Raw genomic sequence first — 21,503 nt, 5'->3', positions numbered from 1 at the left:
ATGGGCTGTCCTACATGTTCACAGTGGTGGTGTGTACGGCTGAAGAAAGGCATGTCTTTGGGTGGACTTGACCCACATCTGAATGTATTCACAGAGATGGTTACCATGGCCTAAAGCAGCACCTTTTAGCACCTGTCAGGCCAGGGAAGCCACATGTGTCCTGCCAAAGAGCATTGGTGGTTCAGTGGTAGAATTCTCGCCTGCCACGCGGGAGGCCCGGGTTCGATTCCCGGCCAATGCAATTATGCTCACTTTCTATCCAGCTGTCGCCTCACAGGTAGCTCAGTATCCCGCCGCCCCCAGATATCCAGTACCTTGGAAGGTGTCAAGGCTCATGTGTATTGTCTAGAACCTGCTAGTCGGTGTGAGCCTTTTTGAAACCACCTCCTTCAAATGACATCATGGAAAGCCATGGGGCCATACCGAAGGAAATGGTTGTTAGTCGCCCACGGACATGCTTGGAGGTGCCACTCTGCCACCAAGGGTTCCATGGATAACACCAGAACCCTCGCTACTGGCTGGAGAAGGAGCTTCTTCCCAAGGGATTCTGCTGTCCAAAGTCTCAGGAAAGAAAAAAGGGACCTCTGTGGAGGAAGAGTGAAAACCTTTGAAATTGGGAAAATGGAGGCTGTCTTGGTGTCTAGCGGCCACAGCCTAACCCATCAATGCTGACACGGGGAGGTGCCTGGAGATATAGCTATCTAACGTGGTAGGTGTTCTGATGCCATCTGATGGTTGGTTTCCAGATTGCATTCTGGGTGATCTTAGATGTATATACAGCATTTAAATGTGAAGCTGCAAGTAGTAAAAAATGAGGAAATATATCTATGCTTTGAGTCTGTGGAATGTAGACCTAATGTGTCATGTCAATAAGCAGCGTACGGGGTAAAAAGGTGATTTTTAATCCTTTGCGCTTGAAGATTGCATCTCTGGCAACAGTGCTAGTGAGAGAGGCAATTGTTGGTGGCAGTGAAGGAGTTGATTGCTGGCAGGTGGTATATAGCACTGGGATGCTGCATTGTGCTGTGCTGAATGAAACACAGTTACACAAAACAGATGGTGGACTTTATGCCGCGTAGCACATAAGAGAGCAGTGATCAACGAGAGCGCAAAGAAAGCACCGGAGCCAAGGGGGATTAGCTCAAGTGGTAGAGCGCTCGCTTAGCATGCGAGAGGTAGCGGGATCAATGCCCGCATCCTCCAAAGGAAAGCCCTCACGTGGGGTGACCTGCTTTGGATTTTTTTTTTCTTCAGGCTCGGCACTGAGCGCTGTGGGAAAAGCCTCGCCTCTCTAGTCAAAAGGCCAAGCAGGAGTCATCCTCGTAACATGTGCCATGGCGTTGACACTCTCGGGCAGATGTGGCTTCAGCCCATAAATTGACACAGAAGGACTAACACAAAGCATAAAGTGCTTGCTTTGCCTGCCAGAAGTCGCGCAAGGCAGTGTTGGACCAAAGCAATCTATTACCCAAAGCACGGCCAGCCTTCCATGGCCAAGAGACAATATTCCATTAGTGCAAAAAGTGCAAGTGCCATGTAGAAGCTGAGAGGTTTCCACTGGTTTTATCACCACAATCACGTCCCACTTCCTTGACACAGAAGTGTCACAGACCCAACCAGAACAGGGCTTTTGGAGGGAACTAGGGGCTAGCCTTCTGCCCACTGATTAGGGCCCATGGAGAGAGCAGATCATTCTCCAATGATGGACAACAACGCGATGAACGCTGAGAGCGAGGCTTGGATTACAACTCTGTATAAAGACAATAAATCTTCCCTTGCGGAGTGGATGGAAAGATGTCATATTAACCCGGTACAGGTCAATGGTCAGAGGAAATATGGTGGCCCTCGTGCAGACTGGGTTGGAGAAGATCCTCTGTTTGGGACAGAAATATTTATCAACAATCTCCCTCAAGAAATCTATGAATAGATCAATGAATTCCACAGTTCAGACTGTTGGAATATTGTATGAGTTTTGTCTTAGGATGGACAGATTAGACAAGTGAAAGCAAAGAGCTGAAAGACAGCACGTGTAGGGGACTTGGCGCATTGAGGGCTGGGTTTGTTGCCGGGCTGTCTGCGGTGTGCTCCCCGATTAATCAAAGCATTTTCTGGGTGAAAGAAAGCCCTTTGCCTAAGCAAAGAAAGAGAGATTGCCAGAGAAAAAGGTCAACTTAGCAGAGGATGGTTTCGATCCATCGACCTCTGGGTTATGGGCCCAGCACGCTTCCGCTGCGCCACTCTGCTCCAGGCCGGAAGACCCAGCAAAAATAGGAGGATGTAATATGCTACCGGTCCTACGGGACAAAAACTTCAGGAAATTCTTTGGCTGGGAGGCAACCTCGCCTGCCGCTCCACGGCCACTTTCCACATTCTGCTTATAGAAGGCTTTCATGGGAAAAGATCGGTTCCTCTCTGTTTCAGGCAGCTCCTATTGACTTTGCAGAGTCTCACATCAGGCCAATGTGGAGCCCCTCTAAAGATCTCCTACGGATGTGAATGGGGAGTGGGTCCATCCGGCAAAGTCGCAAGGTAGATTAATAGGCACTGACATTGATTTTGACAAGTCAACCCCAAGTCAAAGGTACTTAGAAAAAGCTCTGGCCCAGTCTTGGGGCTTTTCTTCTCCAATGGAAAGGCTTTCTAGCCTCAAAGACGCAATGGGCTGTCCTACATGTTCACAGTGGTGGTGTGTACGGCTGAAGAAAGGCATGTCTTTGGGTGGACTTGACCCACATCTGAATGTATTCACAGAGATGGTTACCATGGCCTAAAGCAGCACCTTTTAGCACCTGTCAGGCCAGGGAAGCCACATGTGTCCTGCCAAAGAGCATTGGTGGTTCAGTGGTAGAATTCTCGCCTGCCACGCGGGAGGCCCGGGTTCGATTCCCGGCCAATGCAATTATGCTCACTTTCTATCCAGCTGTCGCCTCACAGGTAGCTCAGTATCCCGCCGCCCCCAGATATCCAGTACCTTGGAAGGTGTCAAGGCTCATGTGTATTGTCTAGAACCTGCTAGTCGGTGTGAGCCTTTTTGAAACCACCTCCTTCAAATGACATCATGGAAAGCCATGGGGCCATACCGAAGGAAATGGTTGTTAGTCGCCCACGGACATGCTTGGAGGTGCCACTCTGCCACCAAGGGTTCCATGGATAACACCAGAACCCTCGCTACTGGCTGGAGAAGGAGCTTCTTCCCAAGGGATTCTGCTGTCCAAAGTCTCAGGAAAGAAAAAAGGGACCTCTGTGGAGGAAGAGTGAAAACCTTTGAAATTGGGAAAATGGAGGCTGTCTTGGTGTCTAGCGGCCACAGCCTAACCCATCAATGCTGACACGGGGAGGTGCCTGGAGATATAGCTATCTAACGTGGTAGGTGTTCTGATGCCATCTGATGGTTGGTTTCCAGATTGCATTCTGGGTGATCTTAGATGTATATACAGCATTTAAATGTGAAGCTGCAAGTAGTAAAAAATGAGGAAATATATCTATGCTTTGAGTCTGTGGAATGTAGACCTAATGTGTCATGTCAATAAGCAGCGTACGGGGTAAAAAGGTGATTTTTAATCCTTTGCGCTTGAAGATTGCATCTCTGGCAACAGTGCTAGTGAGAGAGGCAATTGTTGGTGGCAGTGAAGGAGTTGATTGCTGGCAGGTGGTATATAGCACTGGGATGCTGCATTGTGCTGTGCTGAATGAAACACAGTTACACAAAACAGATGGTGGACTTTATGCCGCGTAGCACATAAGAGAGCAGTGATCAACGAGAGCGCAAAGAAAGCACCGGAGCCAAGGGGGATTAGCTCAAGTGGTAGAGCGCTCGCTTAGCATGCGAGAGGTAGCGGGATCAATGCCCGCATCCTCCAAAGGAAAGCCCTCACGTGGGGTGACCTGCTTTGGATTTTTTTTTTCTTCAGGCTCGGCACTGAGCGCTGTGGGAAAAGCCTCGCCTCTCTAGTCAAAAGGCCAAGCAGGAGTCATCCTCGTAACATGTGCCATGGCGTTGACACTCTCGGGCAGATGTGGCTTCAGCCCATAAATTGACACAGAAGGACTAACACAAAGCATAAAGTGCTTGCTTTGCCTGCCAGAAGTCGCGCAAGGCAGTGTTGGACCAAAGCAATCTATTACCCAAAGCACGGCCAGCCTTCCATGGCCAAGAGACAATATTCCATTAGTGCAAAAAGTGCAAGTGCCATGTAGAAGCTGAGAGGTTTCCACTGGTTTTATCACCACAATCACGTCCCACTTCCTTGACACAGAAGTGTCACAGACCCAACCAGAACAGGGCTTTTGGAGGGAACTAGGGGCTAGCCTTCTGCCCACTGATTAGGGCCCATGGAGAGAGCAGATCATTCTCCAATGATGGACAACAACGCGATGAACGCTGAGAGCGAGGCTTGGATTACAACTCTGTATAAAGACAATAAATCTTCCCTTGCGGAGTGGATGGAAAGATGTCATATTAACCCGGTACAGGTCAATGGTCAGAGGAAATATGGTGGCCCTCGTGCAGACTGGGTTGGAGAAGATCCTCTGTTTGGGACAGAAATATTTATCAACAATCTCCCTCAAGAAATCTATGAATAGATCAATGAATTCCACAGTTCAGACTGTTGGAATATTGTATGAGTTTTGTCTTAGGATGGACAGATTAGACAAGTGAAAGCAAAGAGCTGAAAGACAGCACGTGTAGGGGACTTGGCGCATTGAGACCTGGGTTTGTTGCCGGGCTGTCTGCGGTGTGCTCCCCGATTAATCAAAGCATTTTCTGGGTGAAAGAAAGCCCTTTGCCTAAGCAAAGAAAGAGAGATTGCCAGAGAAAAAGGTCAACTTAGCAGAGGATGGTTTCGATCCATCGACCTCTGGGTTATGGGCCCAGCACGCTTCCGCTGCGCCACTCTGCTCCAGGCCGGAAGACCCAGCAAAAATAGGAGGATGTAATATGCTACCGGTCCTACGGGACAAAAACTTCAGGAAATTCTTTGGCTGGGAGGCAACCTCGCCTGCCGCTCCACGGCCACTTTCCACATTCTGCTTATAGAAGGCTTTCATGGGAAAAGATCGGTTCCTCTCTGTTTCAGGCAGCTCCTATTGACTTTGCAGAGTCTCACATCAGGCCAATGTGGAGCCCCTCTAAAGATCTCCTACGGATGTGAATGGGGAGTGGGTCCATCCGGCAAAGTCGCAAGGTAGATTAATAGGCACTGACATTGATTTTGACAAGTCAACCCCAAGTCAAAGGTACTTAGAAAAAGCTCTGGCCCAGTCTTGGGGCTTTTCTTCTCCAATGGAAAGGCTTTCTAGCCTCAAAGACGCAATGGGCTGTCCTACATGTTCACAGTGGTGGTGTGTACGGCTGAAGAAAGGCATGTCTTTGGGTGGACTTGACCCACATCTGAATGTATTCACAGAGATGGTTACCATGGCCTAAAGCAGCACCTTTTAGCACCTGTCAGGCCAGGGAAGCCACATGTGTCCTGCCAAAGAGCATTGGTGGTTCAGTGGTAGAATTCTCGCCTGCCACGCGGGAGGCCCGGGTTCGATTCCCGGCCAATGCAATTATGCTCACTTTCTATCCAGCTATCGCCTCACAGGTAGCTCAGTATCCCGCCGCCCCCAGATATCCAGTACCTTGGAAGGTGTCAAGGCTCATGTGTATTGTCTAGAACCTGCTAGTCGGTGTGAGCCTTTTTGAAACCACCTCCTTCAAATGACATCATGGAAAGCCATGGGGCCATACCGAAGGAAATGGTTGTTAGTCGCCCACGGACATGCTTGGAGGTGCCACTCTGCCACCAAGGGTTCCATGGATAACACCAGAACCCTCGCTACTGGCTGGAGAAGGAGCTTCTTCCCAAGGGATTCTGCTGTCCAAAGTCTCAGGAAAGAAAAAAGGGACCTCTGTGGAGGAAGAGTGAAAACCTTTGAAATTGGGAAAATGGAGGCTGTCTTGGTGTCTAGCGGCCACAGCCTAACCCATCAATGCTGACACGGGGAGGTGCCTGGAGATATAGCTATCTAACGTGGTAGGTGTTCTGATGCCATCTGATGGTTGGTTTCCAGATTGCATTCTGGGTGATCTTAGATGTATATACAGCATTTAAATGTGAAGCTGCAAGTAGTAAAAAATGAGGAAATATATCTATGCTTTGAGTCTGTGGAATGTAGACCTAATGTGTCATGTCAATAAGCAGCGTACGGGGTAAAAAGGTGATTTTTAATCCTTTGCGCTTGAAGATTGCATCTCTGGCAACAGTGCTAGTGAGAGAGGCAATTGTTGGTGGCAGTGAAGGAGTTGATTGCTGGCAGGTGGTATATAGCACTGGGATGCTGCATTGTGCTGTGCTGAATGAAACACAGTTACACAAAACAGATGGTGGACTTTATGCCGCGTAGCACATAAGAGAGCAGTGATCAACGAGAGCGCAAAGAAAGCACCGGAGCCAAGGGGGATTAGCTCAAGTGGTAGAGCGCTCGCTTAGCATGCGAGAGGTAGCGGGATCAATGCCCGCATCCTCCAAAGGAAAGCCCTCACGTGGGGTGACCTGCTTTGGATTTTTTTTTTCTTCAGGCTCGGCACTGAGCGCTGTGGGAAAAGCCTCGCCTCTCTAGTCAAAAGGCCAAGCAGGAGTCATCCTCGTAACATGTGCCATGGCGTTGACACTCTCGGGCAGATGTGGCTTCAGCCCATAAATTGACACAGAAGGACTAACACAAAGCATAAAGTGCTTGCTTTGCCTGCCAGAAGTCGCGCAAGGCAGTGTTGGACCAAAGCAATCTATTACCCAAAGCACGGCCAGCCTTCCATGGCCAAGAGACAATATTCCATTAGTGCAAAAAGTGCAAGTGCCATGTAGAAGCTGAGAGGTTTCCACTGGTTTTATCACCACAATCACGTCCCACTTCCTTGACACAGAAGTGTCACAGACCCAACCAGAACAGGGCTTTTGGAGGGAACTAGGGGCTAGCCTTCTGCCCACTGATTAGGGCCCATGGAGAGAGCAGATCATTCTCCAATGATGGACAACAACGCGATGAACGCTGAGAGCGAGGCTTGGATTACAACTCTGTATAAAGACAATAAATCTTCCCTTGCGGAGTGGATGGAAAGATGTCATATTAACCCGGTACAGGTCAATGGTCAGAGGAAATATGGTGGCCCTCGTGCAGACTGGGTTGGAGAAGATCCTCTGTTTGGGACAGAAATATTTATCAACAATCTCCCTCAAGAAATCTATGAATACATCAATGAATTCCACAGTTCAGACTGTTGGAATATTGTATGAGTTTTGTCTTAGGATGGACAGATTAGACAAGTGAAAGCAAAGAGCTGAAAGACAGCACGTGTAGGGGACTTGGCGCATTGAGGGCTGGGTTTGTTGCCGGGCTGTCTGCGGTGTGCTCCCCGATTAATCAAAGCATTTTCTGGGTGAAAGAAAGCCCTTTGCCTAAGCAAAGAAAGAGAGATTGCCAGAGAAAAAGGTCAACTTAGCAGAGGATGGTTTCGATCCATCGACCTCTGGGTTATGGGCCCAGCATGCTTCCGCTGCGCCACTCTGCTCCAGGCCGGAAGACCCAGCAAAAATAGGAGGATGTAATATGCTACCGGTCCTACGGGACAAAAACTTCAGGAAATTCTTTGGCTGGGAGGCAACCTCGCCTGCCGCTCCACGGCCACTTTCCACATTCTGCTTATAGAAGGCTTTCATGGGAAAAGATCGGTTCCTCTCTGTTTCAGGCAGCTCCTATTGACTTTGCAGAGTCTCACATCAGGCCAATGTGGAGCCCCTCTAAAGATCTCCTACGGATGTGAATGGGGAGTGGGTCCATCCGGCAAAGTCGCAAGGTAGATTAATAGGCACTGACATTGATTTTGACAAGTCAACCCCAAGTCAAAGGTACTTAGAAAAAGCTCTGGCCCAGTCTTGGGGCTTTTCTTCTCCAATGGAAAGGCTTTCTAGCCTCAAAGACGCAATGGGCTGTCCTACATGTTCACAGTGGTGGTGTGTACGGCTGAAGAAAGGCATGTCTTTGGGTGGACTTGACCCACATCTGAATGTATTCACAGAGATGGTTACCATGGCCTAAAGCAGCACCTTTTAGCACCTGTCAGGCCAGGGAAGCCACATGTGTCCTGCCAAAGAGCATTGGTGGTTCAGTGGTAGAATTCTCGCCTGCCACGCGGGAGGCCCGGGTTCGATTCCCGGCCAATGCAATTATGCTCACTTTCTATCCAGCTATCGCCTCACAGGTAGCTCAGTATCCCGCCGCCCCCAGATATCCAGTACCTTGGAAGGTGTCAAGGCTCATGTGTATTGTCTAGAACCTGCTAGTCGGTGTGAGCCTTTTTGAAACCACCTCCTTCAAATGACATCATGGAAAGCCATGGGGCCATACCGAAGGAAATGGTTGTTAGTCGCCCACGGACATGCTTGGAGGTGCCACTCTGCCACCAAGGGTTCCATGGATAACACCAGAACCCTCGCTACTGGCTGGAGAAGGAGCTTCTTCCCAAGGGATTCTGCTGTCCAAAGTCTCAGGAAAGAAAAAAGGGACCTCTGTGGAGGAAGAGTGAAAACCTTTGAAATTGGGAAAATGGAGGCTGTCTTGGTGTCTAGCGGCCACAGCCTAACCCATCAATGCTGACACGGGGAGGTGCCTGGAGATATAGCTATCTAACGTGGTAGGTGTTCTGATGCCATCTGATGGTTGGTTTCCAGATTGCATTCTGGGTGATCTTAGATGTATATACAGCATTTAAATGTGAAGCTGCAAGTAGTAAAAAATGAGGAAATATATCTATGCTTTGAGTCTGTGGAATGTAGACCTAATGTGTCATGTCAATAAGCAGCGTACGGGGTAAAAAGGTGATTTTTAATCCTTTGCGCTTGAAGATTGCATCTCTGGCAACAGTGCTAGTGAGAGAGGCAATTGTTGGTGGCAGTGAAGGAGTTGATTGCTGGCAGGTGGTATATAGCACTGGGATGCTGCATTGTGCTGTGCTGAATGAAACACAGTTACACAAAACAGATGGTGGACTTTATGCCGCGTAGCACATAAGAGAGCAGTGATCAACGAGAGCGCAAAGAAAGCACCGGAGCCAAGGGGGATTAGCTCAAGTGGTAGAGCGCTCGCTTAGCATGCGAGAGGTAGCGGGATCAATGCCCGCATCCTCCAAAGGAAAGCCCTCACGTGGGGTGACCTGCTTTGGATTTTTTTTTTCTTCAGGCTCGGCACTGAGCGCTGTGGGAAAAGCCTCGCCTCTCTAGTCAAAAGGCCAAGCAGGAGTCATCCTCGTAACATGTGCCATGGCGTTGACACTCTCGGGCAGATGTGGCTTCAGCCCATAAATTGACACAGAAGGACTAACACAAAGCATAAAGTGCTTGCTTTGCCTGCCAGAAGTCGCGCAAGGCAGTGTTGGACCAAAGCAATCTATTACCCAAAGCACGGCCAGCCTTCCATGGCCAAGAGACAATATTCCATTAGTGCAAAAAGTGCAAGTGCCATGTAGAAGCTGAGAGGTTTCCACTGGTTTTATCACCACAATCACGTCCCACTTCCTTGACACAGAAGTGTCACAGACCCAACCAGAACAGGGCTTTTGGAGGGAACTAGGGGCTAGCCTTCTGCCCACTGATTAGGGCCCATGGAGAGAGCAGATCATTCTCCAATGATGGACAACAACGCGATGAACGCTGAGAGCGAGGCTTGGATTACAACTCTGTATAAAGACAATAAATCTTCCCTTGCGGAGTGGATGGAAAGATGTCATATTAACCCGGTACAGGTCAATGGTCAGAGGAAATATGGTGGCCCTCGTGCAGACTGGGTTGGAGAAGATCCTCTGTTTGGGACAGAAATATTTATCAACAATCTCCCTCAAGAAATCTATGAATAGATCAATGAATTCCACAGTTCAGACTGTTGGAATATTGTATGAGTTTTGTCTTAGGATGGACAGATTAGACAAGTGAAAGCAAAGAGCTGAAAGACAGCACGTGTAGGGGACTTGGCGCATTGAGGGCTGGGTTTGTTGCCGGGCTGTCTGCGGTGTGCTCCCCGATTAATCAAAGCATTTTCTGGGTGAAAGAAAGCCCTTTGCCTAAGCAAAGAAAGAGAGATTGCCAGAGAAAAAGGTCAACTTAGCAGAGGATGGTTTCGATCCATCGACCTCTGGGTTATGGGCCCAGCACGCTTCCGCTGCGCCACTCTGCTCCAGGCCGGAAGACCCAGCAAAAATAGGAGGATGTAATATGCTACCGGTCCTACGGGACAAAAACTTCAGGAAATTCTTTGGCTGGGAGGCAACCTCGCCTGCCGCTCCACGGCCACTTTCCACATTCTGCTTATAGAAGGCTTTCATGGGAAAAGATCGGTTCCTCTCTGTTTCAGGCAGCTCCTATTGACTTTGCAGAGTCTCACATCAGGCCAATGTGGAGCCCCTCTAAAGATCTCCTACGGATGTGAATGGGGAGTGGGTCCATCCGGCAAAGTCGCAAGGTAGATTAATAGGCACTGACATTGATTTTGACAAGTCAACCCCAAGTCAAAGGTACTTAGAAAAAGCTCTGGCCCAGTCTTGGGGCTTTTCTTCTCCAATGGAAAGGCTTTCTAGCCTCAAAGACGCAATGGGCTGTCCTACATGTTCACAGTGGTGGTGTGTACGGCTGAAGAAAGGCATGTCTTTGGGTGGACTTGACCCACATCTGAATGTATTCACAGAGATGGTTACCATGGCCTAAAGCAGCACCTTTTAGCACCTGTCAGGCCAGGGAAGCCACATGTGTCCTGCCAAAGAGCATTGGTGGTTCAGTGGTAGAATTCTCGCCTGCCACGCGGGAGGCCCGGGTTCGATTCCCGGCCAATGCAATTATGCTCACTTTCTATCCAGCTATCGCCTCACAGGTAGCTCAGTATCCCGCCGCCCCCAGATATCCAGTACCTTGGAAGGTGTCAAGGCTCATGTGTATTGTCTAGAACCTGCTAGTCGGTGTGAGCCTTTTTGAAACCACCTCCTTCAAATGACATCATGGAAAGCCATGGGGCCATACCGAAGGAAATGGTTGTTAGTCGCCCACGGACATGCTTGGAGGTGCCACTCTGCCACCAAGGGTTCCATGGATAACACCAGAACCCTCGCTACTGGCTGGAGAAGGAGCTTCTTCCCAAGGGATTCTGCTGTCCAAAGTCTCAGGAAAGAAAAAAGGGACCTCTGTGGAGGAAGAGTGAAAACCTTTGAAATTGGGAAAATGGAGGCTGTCTTGGTATCTAGCGGCCACAGCCTAACCCATCAATGCTGACACGGGGAGGTGCCTGGAGATATAGCTATCTAACGTGGTAGGTGTTCTGATGCCATCTGATGGTTGGTTTCCAGATTGCATTCTGGGTGATCTTAGATGTATATACAGCATTTAAATGTGAAGCTGCAAGTAGTAAAAAATGAGGAAATATATCTATGCTTTGAGTCTGTGGAATGTAGACCTAATGTGTCATGTCAATAAGCAGCGTACGGGGTAAAAAGGTGATTTTTAATCCTTTGCGCTTGAAGATTGCATCTCTGGCAACAGTGCTAGTGAGAGAGGCAATTGTTGGTGGCAGTGAAGGAGTTGATTGCTGGCAGGTGGTATATAGCACTGGGATGCTGCATTGTGCTGTGCTGAATGAAACACAGTTACACAAAACAGATGGTGGACTTTATGCCGCGTAGCACATAAGAGAGCAGTGATCAACGAGAGCGCAAAGAAAGCACCGGAGCCAAGGGGGATTAGCTCAAGTGGTAGAGCGCTCGCTTAGCATGCGAGAGGTAGCGGGATCAATGCCCGCATCCTCCAAAGGAAAGCCCTCACGTGGGGTGACCTGCTTTGGATTTTTTTTTTCTTCAGGCTCGGCACTGAGCGCTGTGGGAAAAGCCTCGCCTCTCTAGTCAAAAGGCCAAGCAGGAGTCATCCTCGTAACATGTGCCATGGCGTTGACACTCTCGGGCAGATGTGGCTTCAGCCCATAAATTGACACAGAAGGACTAACACAAAGCATAAAGTGCTTGCTTTGCCTGCCAGAAGTCGCGCAAGGCAGTGTTGGACCAAAGCAATCTATTACCCAAAGCACGGCCAGCCTTCCATGGCCAAGAGACAATATTCCATTAGTGCAAAAAGTGCAAGTGCCATGTAGAAGCTGAGAGGTTTCCACTGGTTTTATCACCACAATCACGTCCCACTTCCTTGACACAGAAGTGTCACAGACCCAACCAGAACAGGGCTTTTGGAGGGAACTAGGGGCTAGCCTTCTGCCCACTGATTAGGGCCCATGGAGAGAGCAGATCATTCTCCAATGATGGACAACAACGCGATGAACGCTGAGAGCGAGGCTTGGATTACAACTCTGTATAAAGACAATAAATCTTCCCTTGCGGAGTGGATGGAAAGATGTCATATTAACCCGGTACAGGTCAATGGTCAGAGGAAATATGGTGGCCCTCGTGCAGACTGGGTTGGAGAAGATCCTCTGTTTGGGACAGAAATATTTATCAACAATCTCCCTCAAGAAATCTATGAATAGATCAATGAATTCCACAGTTCAGACTGTTGGAATATTGTATGAGTTTTGTCTTAGGATGGACAGATTAGACAAGTGAAAGCAAAGAGCTGAAAGACAGCACGTGTAGGGGACTTGGCGCATTGAGGGCTGGGTTTGTTGCCGGGCTGTCTGCGGTGTGCTCCCCGATTAATCAAAGCATTTTCTGGGTGAAAGAAAGCCCTTTGCCTAAGCAAAGAAAGAGAGATTGCCAGAGAAAAAGGTCAACTTAGCAGAGGATGGTTTCGATCCATCGACCTCTGGGTTATGGGCCCAGCACGCTTCCGCTGCGCCACTCTGCTCCAGGCCGGAAGACCCAGCAAAAATAGGAGGATGTAATATGCTACCGGTCCTACGGGACAAAAACTTCAGGAAATTCTTTGGCTGGGAGGCAACCTCGCCTGCCGCTCCACGGCCACTTTCCACATTCTGCTTATAGAAGGCTTTCATGGGAAAAGATCGGTTCCTCTCTGTTTCAGGCAGCTCCTATTGACTTTGCAGAGTCTCACATCAGGCCAATGTGGAGCCCCTCTAAAGATCTCCTACGGATGTGAATGGGGAGTGGGTCCATCCGGCAAAGTCGCAAGGTAGATTAATAGGCACTGACATTGATTTTGACAAGTCAACCCCAAGTCAAAGGTACTTAGAAAAAGCTCTGGCCCAGTCTTGGGGCTTTTCTTCTCCAATGGAAAGGCTTTCTAGCCTCAAAGACGCAATGGGCTGTCCTACATGTTCACAGTGGTGGTGTGTACGGCTGAAGAAAGGCATGTCTTTGGGTGGACTTGACCCACATCTGAATGTATTCACAGAGATGGTTACCATGGCCTAAAGCAGCACCTTTTAGCACCTGTCAGGCCAGGGAAGCCACATGTGTCCTGCCAAAGAGCATTGGTGGTTCAGTGGTAGAATTCTCGCCTGCCACGCGGGAGGCCCGGGTTCGATTCCCGGCCAATGCAATTATGCTCACTTTCTATCCAGCTATCGCCTCACAGGTAGCTCAGTATCCCGCCGCCCCCAGATATCCAGTACCTTGGAAGGTGTCAAGGCTCATGTGTATTGTCTAGAACCTGCTAGTCGGTGTGAGCCTTTTTGAAACCACCTCCTTCAAATGACATCATGGAAAGCCATGGGGCCATACCGAAGGAAATGGTTGTTAGTCGCCCACGGACATGCTTGGAGGTGCCACTCTGCCACCAAGGGTTCCATGGATAACACCAGAACCCTCGCTACTGGCTGGAGAAGGAGCTTCTTCCCAAGGGATTCTGCTGTCCAAAGTCTCAGGAAAGAAAAAAGGGACCTCTGTGGAGGAAGAGTGAAAACCTTTGAAATTGGGAAAATGGAGGCTGTCTTGGTGTCTAGCGGCCACAGCCTAACCCATCAATGCTGACACGGGGAGGTGCCTGGAGATATAGCTATCTAACGTGGTAGGTGTTCTGATGCCATCTGATGGTTGGTTTCCAGATTGCATTCTGGGTGATCTTAGATGTATATACAGCATTTAAATGTGAAGCTGCAAGTAGTAAAAAATGAGGAAATATATCTATGCTTTGAGTCTGTGGAATGTAGACCTAATGTGTCATGTCAATAAGCAGCGTACGGGGTAAAAAGGTGATTTTTAATCCTTTGCGCTTGAAGATTGCATCTCTGGCAACAGTGCTAGTGAGAGAGGCAATTGTTGGTGGCAGTGAAGGAGTTGATTGCTGGCAGGTGGTATATAGCACTGGGATGCTGCATTGTGCTGTGCTGAATGAAACACAGTTACACAAAACAGATGGTGGACTTTATGCCGCGTAGCACATAAGAGAGCAGTGATCAACGAGAGCGCAAAGAAAGCACCGGAGCCAAGGGGGATTAGCTCAAGTGGTAGAGCGCTCGCTTAGCATGCGAGAGGTAGCGGGATCAATGCCCGCATCCTCCAAAGGAAAGCCCTCACGTGGGGTGACCTGCTTTGGATTTTTTTTTTCTTCAGGCTCGGCACTGAGCGCTGTGGGAAAAGCCTCGCCTCTCTAGTCAAAAGGCCAAGCAGGAGTCATCCTCGTAACATGTGCCATGGCGTTGACACTCTCGGGCAGATGTGGCTTCAGCCCATAAATTGACACAGAAGGACTAACACAAAGCATAAAGTGCTTGCTTTGCCTGCCAGAAGTCGCGCAAGGCAGTGTTGGACCAAAGCAATCTATTACCCAAAGCACGGCCAGCCTTCCATGGCCAAGAGACAATATTCCATTAGTGCAAAAAGTGCAAGTGCCATGTAGAAGCTGAGAGGTTTCCACTGGTTTTATCACCACAATCACGTCCCACTTCCTTGACACAGAAGTGTCACAGACCCAACCAGAACAGGGCTTTTGGAGGGAACTAGGGGCTAGCCTTCTGCCCACTGATTAGGGCCCATGGAGAGAGCAGATCATTCTCCAATGATGGACAACAACGCGATGAACGCTGAGAGCGAGGCTTGGATTACAACTCTGTATAAAGACAATAAATCTTCCCTTGCGGAGTGGATGGAAAGATGTCATATTAACCCGGTACAGGTCAATGGTCAGAGGAAATATGGTGGCCCTCGTGCAGACTGGGTTGGAGAAGATCCTCTGTTTGGGACAGAAATATTTATCAACAATCTCCCTCAAGAAATCTATGAATACATCAATGAATTCCACAGTTCAGACTGTTGGAATATTGTATGAGTTTTGTCTTAGGATGGACAGATTAGACAAGTGAAAGCAAAGAGCTGAAAGACAGCACGTGTAGGGGACTTGGCGCATTGAGGGCTGGGTTTGTTGCCGGGCTGTCTGCGGTGTGCTCCCCGATTAATCAAAGCATTTTCTGGGTGAAAGAAAGCCCTTTGCCTAAGCAAAGAAAGAGAGATTGCCAGAGAAAAAGGTCAACTTAGCAGAGGATGGTTTCGATCCATCGACCTCTGGGTTATGGGCCCAGCACGCTTCCGCTGCGCCACTCTGCTCCAGGCCGGAAGACCCAGCAAAAATAGGAGGATGTAATATGCTACCGGTCCCACGGGACAAAAACTTCAGGAAATTCTTTGGCTGGGAGGCAACCTCGCCTGCCGCTCCACGGCCACTTTCCACATTCTGCTTATAGAAGGCTTTCATGGGAAAAGATCGGTTCCTCTCTGTTTCAGGCAGCTCCTATTGACTTTGCAGAGTCTCACATCAGGCCAATGTGGAGCCCCTCTAAAGATCTCCTACGGATGTGAATGGGGAGTGGGTCCATCCGGCAAAGTCGCAAGGTAGATTAATAGGCACTGACATTGATTTTGACAAGTCAACCCCAAGTCAAAGGTACTTAGAAAAAGCTCTGGCCCAGTCTTGGGGCTTTTCTTCTCCAATGGAAAGGCTTTCTAGCCTCAAAGACGCAATGGGCTGTCCTACATGTTCACAGTGGTGGTGTGTACGGCTGAAGAAAGGCATGTCTTTGGGTGGACTTGACCCACATCTGAATGTATTCACAGAGATGGTTACCATGGCCTAAAGCAGCACCTTTTAGCACCTGTCAGGCCAGGGAAGCCATATGTGTCCTGCCAAAGAGCATTGGTGGTTCAGTGGTAGAATTCTCGCCTGCCACGCGGGAGGCCCGGGTTCGATTCCCGGCCAATGCAATTATGCTCACTTTCTATCCAGCTATCGCCTCACAGGTAGCTCAGTATCCCGCCGCCCCCAGATATCCAGTACCTTGGAAGGTGTCAAGGCTCATGTGTATTGTCTAGAACCTGCTAGTCGGTGTGAGCCTTTTTGAAACCACCTCCTTCAAATGACATCATGGAAAGCCATGGGGCCATACCGAAGGAAATGGTTGTTAGTCGCCCACGGACATGCTTGGAGGTGCCACTCTGCCACCAAGGGTTCCATGGATAACACCAGAACCCTCGCTACTGGCTGGAGAAGGAGCTTCTTCCCAAGGGATTCTGCTGTCCAAAGTCTCAGGAAAGAAAAAAGGGACCTCTGTGGAGGAAGAGTGAAAACCTTTGAAATTGGGAAAATGGAGGCTGTCTTGGTGTCTAGCGGCCACAGCCTAACCCATCAATGCTGACACGGGGAGGTGCCTGGAGATATAGCTATCTAACGTGGTAGGTGTTCTGATGCCATCTGATGGTTGGTTTCCAGATTGCATTCTGGGTGATCTTAGATGTATATACAGCATTTAAATGTGAAGCTGCAAGTAGTAAAAAATGAGGAAATATATCTATGCTTTGAGTCTGTGGAATGTAGACCTAATGTGTCATGTCAATAAGCAGCGTACGGGGTAAAAAGGTGATTTTTAATCCTTTGCGCTTGAAGATTGCATCTCTGGCAACAGTGCTAGTGAGAGAGGCAATTGTTGGTGGCAGTGAAGGAGTTGATTGCTGGCAGGTGGTATATAGCACTGGGATGCTGCATTGTGCTGTGCTGAATGAAACACAGTTACACAAAACAGATGGTGGACTTTATGCCGCGTAGCACATAAGAGAGCAGTGATCAACGAGAGCGCAAAGAAAGCACCAGAGCCAAGGGGGATTAGCTCAAGTGGTAGAGCGCTCGCTTAGCATGCGAGAGGTAGCGGGATCAATGCCCGCATCCTCCAAAGGAAAGCCCTCACGTGGGGTGACCTGCTTTGGATTTTTTTTTTCTTCAGGCTCGGCACTGAGCGCTGTGGGAAAAGCCTCGCCTCTCTAGTCAAAAGGCCAAGCAGGAGTCATCCTCGTAACATGTGCCATGGCGTTGACACTCTCGGGCAGATGTGGCTTCAGCCCATAAATTGACACAGAAGGACTAACACAAAGCATAAAGTGCTTGCTTTGCCTGCCAGAAGTCGCGCAAGGCAGTGTTGGACCAAAGCAATCTATTACCCAAAGCACGGCCAGCCTTCCATGGCCAAGAGACAATATTCCATTAGTGCAAAAAGTGCAAGTGCCATGTAGAAGCTGAGAGGTTTCCACTGGTTTTATCACCACAATCACGTCCCACTTCCTTGACACAGAAGTGTCACAGACCCAACCAGAACAGGGCTTTTGGAGGGAACTAGGGGCTAGCCTTCTGCCCACTGATTAGGGCCCATGGAGAGAGCAGATCATTCTCCAATGATGGACAACAACGCGATGAACGCTGAGAGCGAGGCTTGGATTACAACTCTGTATAAAGACAATAAATCTTCCCTTGCGGAGTGGATGGAAAGATGTCATATTAACCCGGTACAGGTCAATGGTCAGAGGAAATATGGTGGCCCTCGTGCAGACTGGGTTGGAGAAGATCCTCTGTTTGGGACAGAAATATTTATCAACAATCTCCCTCAAGAAATCTATGAATAGATCAATGAATTCCACAGTTCAGACTGTTGGAATATTGTATGAGTTTTGTCTTAGGATGGACAGATTAGACAAGTGAAAGCAAAGAGCTGAAAGACAGCACGTGTAAGGGACTTGGCGCATTGAGGGCTGGGTTTGTTGCCGGGCTGTCTGCGGTGTGCTCCCCGATTAATCAAAGCATTTTCTGGGTGAAAGAAAGCCCTTTGCCTAAGCAAAGAAAGAGAGATTGCCAGAGAAAAAGGTCAACTTAGCAGAGGATGGTTTCGATCCATCGACCTCTGGGTTATGGGCCCAGCACGCTTCCGCTGCGCCACTCTGCTCCAGGCCAGAAGACCCAGCAAAAATAGGAGGATGTAATATGCTACCGGTCCTATGGGACAAAAACTTCAGGAAATTCTTTGGCTGGGAGGCAACCTCGCCTGCCGCTCCACGGCCACTTTCCACATTCTGCTTATAGAAGGCTTTCATGGGAAAAGATCGGTTCCTCTCTGTTTCAGGCAGCTCCTATTGACTTTGCAGAGTCTCACATCAGGCCAATGTGGAGCCCCTCTAAAGATCTCCTACGGATGTGAATGGGGAGTGGGTCCATCCGGCAAAGTCGCAAGGTAGATTAATAGGCACTGACATTGATTTTGACAAGTCAACCCCAAGTCAAAGGTACTTAGAAAAAGCTCTGGCCCAGTCTTGGGGCTTTTCTTCTCCAATGGAAAGGCTTTCTAGCCTCAAAGACGCAATGGGCTGTCCTACATGTTCACAGTGGTGGTGTGTACGGCTGAAGAAAGGCATGTCTTTGGGTGGACTTGACCCACATCTGAATGTATTCACAGAGATGGTTACCATGGCCTAAAGCAGCACCTTTTAGCACCTGTCAGGCCAGGGAAGCCACATGTGTCCTGCCAAAGAGCATTGGTGGTTCAGTGGTAGAATTCTCGCCTGCCACGCGGGAGGCCCGGGTTCGATTCCCGGCCAATGCAATTATGCTCACTTTCTATCCAGCTATCGCCTCACAGGTAGCTCAGTATCCCGCCGCCCCCAGATATCCAGTACCTTGGAAGGTGTCAAGGCTCATGTGTATTGTCTAGAACCTGCTAGTCGGTGTGAGCCTTTTTGAAACCACCTCCTTCAAATGACATCATGGAAAGCCATGGGGCCATACCGAAGGAAATGGTTGTTAGTCGCCCACGGACATGCTTGGAGGTGCCACTCTGCCACCAAGGGTTCCATGGATAACACCAGAACCCTCGCTACTGGCTGGAGAAGGAGCTTCTTCCCAAGGGATTCTGCTGTCCAAAGTCTCAGGAAAGAAAAAAGGGACCTCTGTGGAGGAAGAGTGAAAACCTTTGAAATTGGGAAAATGGAGGCTGTCTTGGTGTCTAGCGGCCACAGCCTAACCCATCAATGCTGACACGGGGAGGTGCCTGGAGATATAGCTATCTAACGTGGTAGGTGTTCTGATGCCATCTGATGGTTGGTTTCCAGATTGCATTCTGGGTGATCTTAGATGTATATACAGCATTTAAATGTGAAGCTGCAAGTAGTAAAAAATGAGGAAATATATCTATGCTTTGAGTCTGTGGAATGTAGACCTAATGTGTCATGTCAATAAGCAGCGTACGGGGTAAAAAGGTGATTTTTAATCCTTTGCGCTTGAAGATTGCATCTCTGGCAACAGTGCTAGTGAGAGAGGCAATTGTTGGTGGCAGTGAAGGAGTTGATTGCTGGCAGGTGGTATATAGCACTGGGATGCTGCATTGTGCTGTGCTGAATGAAACACAGTTACACAAAACAGATGGTGGACTTTATGCCGCGTAGCACATAAGAGAGCAGTGATCAACGAGAGCGCAAAGAAAGCACCGGAGCCAAGGGGGATTAGCTCAAGTGGTAGAGCGCTCGCTTAGCATGTGAGAGGTAGCGGGATCAATGCCCGCATCCTCCAAAGGAAAGCCCTCACGTGGGGTGACCTGCTTTGGATTTTTTTTTTCTTCAGGCTCGGCACTGAGCGCTGTGGGAAAAGCCTCGCCTCTCTAGTCAAAAGGCCAAGCAGGAGTCATCCTCGTAACATGTGCCATGGCGTTGACACTCTCGGGCAGATGTGGCTTCAGCCCATAAATTGACACAGAAGGACTAACACAAAGCATAAAGTGCTTGCTTTGCCTGCCAGAAGTCGCGCAAGGCAGTGTTGGACCAAAGCAATCTATTACCCAAAGCACGGCCAGCCTTCCATGGCCAAGAGACAATATTCCATTAGTGCAAAAAGTGCAAGTGCCATGTAGAAGCTGAGAGGTTTCCACTGGTTTTACCACCACAATCACGTCCCACTTCCTTGACACAGAAGTGTCACAGACCCAACCAGAACAGGGCTTTTGGAGGGAACTAGGGGCTAGCCTTCTGCCCACTGATTAGGGCCCATGGAGAGAGCAGATCATTCTCCAATGATGGACAACAACGCGATGAACGCTGAGAGCGAGGCTTGGATTACAACTCTGTATAAAGACAATAAATCTTCCCTTGCGGAGTGGATGGAAAGATGTCATATTAACCCGGTACAGGTCAATGGTCAGAGGAAATATGGTGGCCCTCGTGCAGACTGGGTTGGAGAAGATCCTCTGTTTGGGACAGAAATATTTATCAACAATCTCCCTCAAGAAATCTATGAATAGATCAATGAATTCCACAGTTCAGACTGTTGGAATATTGTATGAGTTTTGTCTTAGGATGGACAGATTAGACAAGTGAAAGCAAAGAGCTGAAAGACAGCACGTGTAGGGGACTTGGCGCATTGAGGGCTGGGTTTGTTGCCGGGCTGTCTGCGGTGTGCTCCCCGATTAATCAAAGCATTTTCTGGGTGAAAGAAAGCCCTTTGCCTAAGCAAAGAAAGAGAGATTGCCAGAGAAAAAGGTCAACTTAGCAGAGGATGGTTTCGATCCATCGACCTCTGGGTTATGGGCCCAGCACGCTTCCGCTGCGCCACTCTGCTCCAGGCCGGAAGACCCAGCAAAAATAGGAGGATGTAATATGCTACCGGTCCTACGGGACAAAAACTTCAGGAAATTCTTTGGCTGGGAGGCAACCTCGCCTGCCGCTCCACGGCCACTTTCCACATTCTGCTTATAGAAGGCTTTCATGGGAAAAGATCGGTTCCTCTCTGTTTCAGGCAGCTCCTATTGACTTTGCAGAGTCTCACATCAGGCCAATGTGGAGCCCCTCTAAAGATCTCCTACGGATGTGAATGGGGAGTGGGTCCATCCGGCAAAGTCGCAAGGTAGATTAATAGGCACTGACATTGATTTTGACAAGTCAACCCCAAGTCAAAGGTACTTAGAAAAAGCTCTGGCCCAGTCTTGGGGCTTTTCTTCTCCAATGGAAAGGCTTTCTAGCCTCAAAGACGCAATGGGCTGTCCTACATGTTCACAGTGGTGGTGTGTACGGCTGAAGAAAGGCATGTCTTTGGGTGGACTTGACCCACATCTGAATGTATTCACAGAGATGGTTACCATGGCCTAAAGCAGCACCTTTTAGCACCTGTCAGGCCAGGGAAGCCACATGTGTCCTGCCAAAGAGCATTGGTGGTTCAGTGGTAGAATTCTCGCCTGCCACGCGGGAGTCCCGGGTTCGATTCCCGGCTAATGCAATTATG

General features: G+C 49.1%; 17 non-coding genes across 17 annotated transcripts; all 17 read left to right on the top strand.

Moving 5' to 3' along the window:
• The first annotated feature begins 170 nt into the window (after positions 1 to 170).
• Positions 171 to 241, top strand: TRNAG-GCC (transfer RNA glycine (anticodon GCC)). The gene has a single exon. It is a non-coding gene; the product is annotated as a tRNA-Gly (tRNA).
• Positions 242 to 1,130: 889 nt separating this feature from the next.
• On the top strand, positions 1,131 to 1,203 carry TRNAA-AGC (transfer RNA alanine (anticodon AGC)). The gene has a single exon. It is a non-coding gene; the product is annotated as a tRNA-Ala (tRNA).
• A 1,624-nt stretch (positions 1,204 to 2,827) lies between these two features.
• On the top strand, positions 2,828 to 2,898 carry TRNAG-GCC (transfer RNA glycine (anticodon GCC)). The gene has a single exon. It is a non-coding gene; the product is annotated as a tRNA-Gly (tRNA).
• An 889-nt stretch (positions 2,899 to 3,787) lies between these two features.
• On the top strand, positions 3,788 to 3,860 carry TRNAA-AGC (transfer RNA alanine (anticodon AGC)). The gene has a single exon. It is a non-coding gene; the product is annotated as a tRNA-Ala (tRNA).
• Positions 3,861 to 5,484: 1,624 nt separating this feature from the next.
• On the top strand, positions 5,485 to 5,555 carry TRNAG-GCC (transfer RNA glycine (anticodon GCC)). Its single transcript has one exon. It is a non-coding gene; the product is annotated as a tRNA-Gly (tRNA).
• Positions 5,556 to 6,444: 889 nt separating this feature from the next.
• Positions 6,445 to 6,517, top strand: TRNAA-AGC (transfer RNA alanine (anticodon AGC)). Its single transcript has one exon. It is a non-coding gene; the product is annotated as a tRNA-Ala (tRNA).
• A 1,624-nt stretch (positions 6,518 to 8,141) lies between these two features.
• TRNAG-GCC (transfer RNA glycine (anticodon GCC)) lies at positions 8,142 to 8,212 on the top strand. Its single transcript has one exon. It is a non-coding gene; the product is annotated as a tRNA-Gly (tRNA).
• An 889-nt stretch (positions 8,213 to 9,101) lies between these two features.
• On the top strand, positions 9,102 to 9,174 carry TRNAA-AGC (transfer RNA alanine (anticodon AGC)). Its single transcript has one exon. It is a non-coding gene; the product is annotated as a tRNA-Ala (tRNA).
• Positions 9,175 to 10,798: 1,624 nt separating this feature from the next.
• On the top strand, positions 10,799 to 10,869 carry TRNAG-GCC (transfer RNA glycine (anticodon GCC)). Its single transcript has one exon. It is a non-coding gene; the product is annotated as a tRNA-Gly (tRNA).
• An 889-nt stretch (positions 10,870 to 11,758) lies between these two features.
• Positions 11,759 to 11,831, top strand: TRNAA-AGC (transfer RNA alanine (anticodon AGC)). The gene has a single exon. It is a non-coding gene; the product is annotated as a tRNA-Ala (tRNA).
• A 1,624-nt stretch (positions 11,832 to 13,455) lies between these two features.
• TRNAG-GCC (transfer RNA glycine (anticodon GCC)) lies at positions 13,456 to 13,526 on the top strand. The gene has a single exon. It is a non-coding gene; the product is annotated as a tRNA-Gly (tRNA).
• An 889-nt stretch (positions 13,527 to 14,415) lies between these two features.
• On the top strand, positions 14,416 to 14,488 carry TRNAA-AGC (transfer RNA alanine (anticodon AGC)). Its single transcript has one exon. It is a non-coding gene; the product is annotated as a tRNA-Ala (tRNA).
• Positions 14,489 to 16,112: 1,624 nt separating this feature from the next.
• TRNAG-GCC (transfer RNA glycine (anticodon GCC)) lies at positions 16,113 to 16,183 on the top strand. The gene has a single exon. It is a non-coding gene; the product is annotated as a tRNA-Gly (tRNA).
• Positions 16,184 to 17,072: 889 nt separating this feature from the next.
• On the top strand, positions 17,073 to 17,145 carry TRNAA-AGC (transfer RNA alanine (anticodon AGC)). The gene has a single exon. It is a non-coding gene; the product is annotated as a tRNA-Ala (tRNA).
• A 1,624-nt stretch (positions 17,146 to 18,769) lies between these two features.
• TRNAG-GCC (transfer RNA glycine (anticodon GCC)) lies at positions 18,770 to 18,840 on the top strand. Its single transcript has one exon. It is a non-coding gene; the product is annotated as a tRNA-Gly (tRNA).
• An 889-nt stretch (positions 18,841 to 19,729) lies between these two features.
• TRNAA-AGC (transfer RNA alanine (anticodon AGC)) lies at positions 19,730 to 19,802 on the top strand. Its single transcript has one exon. It is a non-coding gene; the product is annotated as a tRNA-Ala (tRNA).
• A 1,624-nt stretch (positions 19,803 to 21,426) lies between these two features.
• Positions 21,427 to 21,497, top strand: TRNAG-GCC (transfer RNA glycine (anticodon GCC)). The gene has a single exon. It is a non-coding gene; the product is annotated as a tRNA-Gly (tRNA).
• The last annotated feature ends 6 nt before the right edge of the window (positions 21,498 to 21,503 follow it).

The sequence above is a fragment of the Staurois parvus genome, unplaced genomic scaffold (assembly GCF_062004578.1).
Source record: "Staurois parvus isolate SC_StPar_1 unplaced genomic scaffold, SC_StPar_1.0 ptg001130l, whole genome shotgun sequence".
Taxonomy (NCBI): Eukaryota; Metazoa; Chordata; class Amphibia; order Anura; family Ranidae; genus Staurois; species Staurois parvus.
Note: the sequence above shows the minus strand (reverse complement) of the source record. Positions and strands in the feature narration are given on the sequence as shown.